This window comes from Balaenoptera musculus, chromosome 7 (assembly GCF_009873245.2).
Source record: "Balaenoptera musculus isolate JJ_BM4_2016_0621 chromosome 7, mBalMus1.pri.v3, whole genome shotgun sequence".
In the NCBI taxonomy this organism is placed as follows: Eukaryota; Metazoa; Chordata; class Mammalia; order Artiodactyla; family Balaenopteridae; genus Balaenoptera; species Balaenoptera musculus.
The window spans coordinates 49760227-49766221 of NC_045791.1; the positions used below are offsets into that span (position 1 = coordinate 49760227).

The 5995-nt window shown below is 35.9% G+C and overlaps 1 pseudogene; it reads right to left on the reverse strand.

The window, feature by feature from the left end:
- Window positions 1-212: 212 nt before the first annotated feature.
- On the reverse strand, window positions 213-1089 carry LOC118898454 (annotated as a pseudogene).
- Window positions 1090-5995: the final 4906 nt, after the last annotated feature.

Here is a 5995-nt window from a genome sequence, read left to right on the forward strand (position 1 = left end):
AACTTGTCCCTTAGATCAACGTCCATTATTTCAAGCATGAGGTTAAAATCTTGGTATTCACGACATGTTCCCTTGACCTACCATTATGATCATTACTCAGCAATACCCACAATGCTGATTTTCAAATGATACTATCCACTTGCTATGCCTCTTGGCTGTATGTATGTAGATTATTTTTCTTGACCAAAAATATTTAATAACTGGGCAATAATCTACTCAGTCTTTGTAAACTCTACATTGAATAATTTTTCATTTTTACAACCATTTCCTGCATGGCTCTTGCTCTCTTCTTCTGTCATCTTCACATGGCTAATTGGTCCATTCCCTTCAAAGGAGGAGGGATTTTTGAAGGAGCCTCCAATTCTATCCCACAATGTGAAATACTGTCCATAGTTATGGTCAAAGAGCATGTGGTGGTCTGTATGATGAGCTGAGCCATTAATAAATGGCCTTAAGATTTGGGGAACTTGAAAGTCACCATCATGAATGGAAATTGTCCAGATATTGACCAAGACATACAAACCTAAATAAACTACCGTGTGTAAGGGGAAAATAAAAAGGTATATGTGGCAAGGTAGACTCTGAAGGAAGCCAGCCAGAAGGTGAAAAGCATGACTTGCAAATGGAGTCAGAATCTTCCAGATGTGATGAGGTTTGTGTAAGCACTTATATACAAGTCTATGATGAAGGCTTCTGTGAATCCAGTAGATCAGCATGTCAGTGGAAAAGAGAAAGGGCAGGATAACAGCAATGAGTCAAAACCAGCCGTGTGGAAACTCTTTATGCCGTCATACAATTTGCTGTAACCTCTAGCAGGAACAGTGAAACTCTGGGGATGCTGATCCATGGCATTGACTGGACAGAATGCATAATCTCTTGATAGACTTGATTCTTGAAAAATTGTGAGTGTTTCATTAATGAATGATCATAGACAAAATAATAACGCAGTGTTGCAAAGAAGAAATAAAGGTTATATGCACTGAGATTTGTTATAATCAGGAGGCTGATAGCTTGTCGGAAGATGTCATCCTCTGGCCATGTGGCCGAATATATGTATGGTGTAAAAAAACAATTGGGTACAAGATCCATCTTAGCCCCTAGAGAGGGTCCACTGCCAGCCGCCAATTTGGTTCCTGCAGGGTTTCAGCTGCTCTGGCTAGTCTTTTATTCAATTTTTTATGTGGTATGTCACATGAGTTGTAGATATTGAACCATTCTTGCATTCTTGGGATAAATCCCATTTGATCATATTGTATGATCCTTCTAATATATTGTTGGATTCAGTTTGTTAATTTGTTGAGGATTTTTGCATCTATGTTCATCAGTGATATTAGACAGTAAATTTCTTTTTGTGTGATATCTTTGCCTGGTTTTGGTGTCAGGGTGATGCTAGCCTCATAGAAAAAGTTTGGAAGCGTTCCTTCCTCTGCAATTTTTTGGAATAGTTTGAGAAGGATAGGTATTAACTCTTCTCTAAATGTTTGATAGAATACATCTGTTTAGCCATCTAGTCCTGGACTTTTGTTTGTTGGGAGTTTTTTTTTTCTTTATTACTGATTCAGTTTTATTACTGATAATTGGTCTGTTCATATTTTTCTTTTTCTTTCTGGCTCAGTATTGGGAGATTGTACATTTCTAGGAATCTACTTCTTCTATAGTGTCCATTTTATTGACATATAGTTGTTCACAGTAATCTCTTGTGATCCTTTATATTTCTGTGGTGTCAGTTATAACTTCTTCTCTTTCATTTCTAACTTTATTGATTTGGGGCCCCTTCCTTTTTTTCTCAATGAGTTTGGCTAAAGGTTTATCAGGTTTGTTTAACTTTTCAAAGAACCAACTCATTTTTATTTTTTTAATTTTTATTTTATGTTGGATATAGTTGAATAACAATGTTGTGTTTCAGGTGTACTGCAGAGTGATTCAGTTATATATATACATGTTTCTATTCTGTTTCAAATTCTTTTCCGATTTAGGTTGTTACAGAATACTGAGCAGATTTCCCTGTGCTATACAGTAGGTCCTTGTTGGTTATCTATTTTAAATATAGCAGTGTGTACATGTCAATCCCAAACTCCCAGTCTAACCCTCCTCCTCACCCTTCCCCCTTGGTAACCATAAGTTTGTTCTCTAAGTCTGTAAGTCTGTTTCTGTTTTGTAAACATGTTCATTTATATCATTTTTTTTTAGATTCTGCTTATAAGCAATATTATGCAATATTTGTCTTTCTCTGACTTACTTCACTTAGTATGATAATCGCCAGGTCCATCCATGTTGCTGCAAATGGCATTATTTCATTCTTTTTAATGGCTGAGTAATAGTACATTGTGTATATGTACCACATCTTCTTTATCCATTCATCTGTCGGTGGACATTTAGGTTGCTTCCATGTCTTGGCTATCGTAAACAGTGCTGCAGTGAACATTGGGGTGCCTGTATCCTTTCAAACCATGTTTTTCTCTGGATATATGCCCAGGAGTGGGATTGCAGGATCATATGGTAGCTCTATTTTTATTTTTTTAAGGGCCCAAAGAACCAACTCTTAGTTTCATTGATCTTTCTTATTGTTTTTTAGTCTCTATTTCATTTATTTCTGCTCTGATCTTTATGATTTTTTTTCCTTCTGCTAACTTTGGGTTTTGTTTGTTCTTTTTCTAGTTAGTTTAGATGTAAGGTTAGGTTGTTTGAGATTTTTCTTATTTCCTAATATAGGCTTGTATCGCTATAAACTTGCCTCTTAGAACTGCTTTTTTGATCTGTGTCCCACAGATTTTGGATTTTTTTTTTTCATTTCATTTGTCTCCAGCTATTTTTTGATTTTTTTCTCCTTTGATTTCTTCAGTGCTCCATTGGTTGTTTAGTAGCATGTTGTTTAGCCTCCACTTGTTTTTTGCAATTTTTTTTCTTGTAGTTGATTTCTAGTCTCATAGCATTGTGGTCGGAAAGATGCTTTATACGATTTCAGTTTTCTTAAATTTACTGAGACTTGTTTTTATGCCCTAGCATGTTATTTATCCTGGAGAATGTTCCATGTGCAGTTGAAAAACTGCATTCAGCTGCTTTTGGTTAGAATGGTCTATATAGATCTATTAAATCCACCTAGTCTAATGTGTCATTTAAGGCCAGTGTTTCCTTATTGATTTTTTTTTTTTTTGGTCTGAACTGTCCATTGTAAGTGGGACGGTAGAGTTCCCTACAAATATTGTTACTGCCAATTTATCCCTTTATGTCTGTTAATATTTTATGTATTTAGGTGCTCCTATGTTGGCTGCATATATACTTGTAATTGTTATATCTCCTTGTATTGACCCTTTGATCATTATGTAATGTCCTTCTTTGTCTCTTGTTACAGTCTTTGTTTTAGTCTATTTTGTCTGATAAGTATTGTTACCCCAGCATTCTTTTGATTTCCATTTGCATGAAATACCTTTTTCCATCCCTTTGCTTTCAGTCTGTATGTCTTTAGATCTGATGTGAGTGTCTTGTAGGCAGCACATACATGGGTTTTGTCTTTGTATCCATTCAGCCACTCTTTCCTTTGATTGAAGCATTTAGTCCATTTAAAGTAATTATTGATAAGTATGTACTTATTGCCATTTTGCTCATTGTTTGGGGGTTGTTCTTTTTTGCCTGTTTCTTCTTTTGTTCTCTTCCCTTGTGATTTGATGACTACTGTACCTCTAGTGTTATGTTTGGATTCCTTTATCTTTTCTGTATTATAGATTTTTGGTATGTGATTACCATGAGGTTTAATACACACATGATTATTTTAAATTGCATATCTCTCAATTTCAAAGGCCTTTTAACAACCCTGCATTTTTACCCCCCTCCCTCCACGAATGTTTTTGACATCATATTTTACATCTTTCTGTTTTTTGTTTTTTGGTTTTTTTTTTGGCCGTGCTGCACGCAGCTTGTGAGATCTTAGTTCCCCAACCAGAGGTTGAACCCAGGCTCCGGCAGTGAACATGCGGGAGTCCTAACCACTGGACCACCAGGGAATTCCCGACATCATTTTGTCTTGTGTATCCCTTAACTACTTAATGCAGATGTGTAGATGATGTTTACTGCTTTTGTCTCTTAACTTTCCTACTAGCTTTGTATGTGGTTAATTTATAAACTTTTACTGTATATTTGCCTTTACCAATGGGCTTTTTCCTTTTTAATTTTCGTGTTTCTAGTTGTGTCCTTTTCTTTTTTGCCTAGAGAAGTCCCTTTAATATTTCTTATAAAGCTGATTTAGTAGTGATGAACTCTTTTAGCTTTGTCTTGCCTGTAAAACTTTGATCTCTCCGTCAAGTCTTAAAGTCTTGCTGGGTAGAGTATTCTTGGTTGTACATTTTTCCTTTTCATTACTTTAAATATATCATGCCACTCCCTTCTGGAGTACAGAGTTTGTGATGAAAAGTCAGCTGATAGCCTTATGGGAGTTCCCTTATATATAACTTGGTTGCTTTTCCCTGCTGCTGTTAATAGTCTGTCTTTATCTTTAATTTTTGACAATTTTTGACAGTGTGTCTTTGTATGGTCCTCTTTGGCTTGATTCTGTTTGGGACTCTCTGTGCTTTCTGGACCTGAATGCCTATTTCCTTCCCTAGGTTAGGGAAGTTTTCAGCTATTATGTCTTCAAATATATTCTCTGCCCCTCTCTTTTTTCTTTCTGGGACCCCTACAATGCGAGTGTTAGTACGCTTGATGTTGTCCCAAAGGTCTCTTAAGCTGTCCTCATTTCTTTTTATTCTTTTTTCTTTTTGCTGTTTGGCTTCAGTGATTTCCATTACTCTCTCTTCCAGCTCACTGATCCATTCCTCTGTATCATTTAATCTACTGTGGATTCCTTCTAGTGTATTTCTCATTTCAGTTATTGTATTATTCATCTCTGTTTGGTTCTTCTTTATATTTTCTTTTCTAACTCTTTGTCTAAAAACTTCTAACTTCTCACTCTGTTCATCCATTCTTCTCTCAAGCTCTTTGATCTTTTATGATCATTACCTTGAACTCTCATTTGAGTAGATTGCCTATTTCCATTTCACTTAGTTGTTGTTCTGGGGTTTTATCTTGTTCCTTCATTTGAAACATGTTCCTCTGTTGCCTCATTTTGCCTAACTGCTGTTTTTATTTCTATGTAGCTGGTAGGTTTACATTTCCTGACCTCAGAGAAGTGGCCTTTTGTAGGAGACATCCTATAAAAAGGATGTATGTAGCTGGTAGGCTACATACCAGCTGCACACTCCCCTCTGGTCACCAGAGGTATATGCTCTAGGGATATCCCCTATGTGGGCTACATGGGTCCTTCTGTTGTGGCAGACTAACTACTGTGGGTGGTCTGGTAGGTGTCACTGACCTCCAGTCCAATTGGTTTTCAGGCCTTACCTCATGCTGAGGCTTCCAGCTTCTGGTTCTAGGTTTGGGAAGTTTTCAGCTGTTATTGCTTTAAATATACTTTCTGTCCTTTTCTATTTTCTCCTTCTGGAAATCCCATAATGTGAATATTGTTTTTTCAGTTGTGTCCTATATGTCCCTTAGGATTTCTTCATCTTTTTTATTTTTCTCTTTGTTCCTCTGATAATTTCAAATTCCTTATCCTCTATTTCACTAGTTCTGCATTTTCAAGTTTGCTTTTTAAACTTTTTATTGTATTCTTCAGTTTAGTTATTATATTTTGCAACTGTAGGGTTTCTGTTGGTTTTTTTTTTTTTAATGGTTTCTACTTCTTTGCCCAGCTTCTTGTTTTGTTCATGCATTTTTTTTCCTTATTTTGCTTAGTTGTCTGTCTGCATGTTCTTATAGTTCGCTAAACTTAAGAGGATTATTCTGAATTCTTTGAAAGTTCATAGATCTACATTTCTTTAGTATCAGTTGTTGGAGCTTTGTTTCCTTTGATGTCATGTTTACATGATTTTTTGTGACCCTTGAATCCTTATGTCATTATTTGCACATTTGAGTAATTAGACATTACAGGTTTGCATTGACAGAGACAGATTTTCACTAGTCA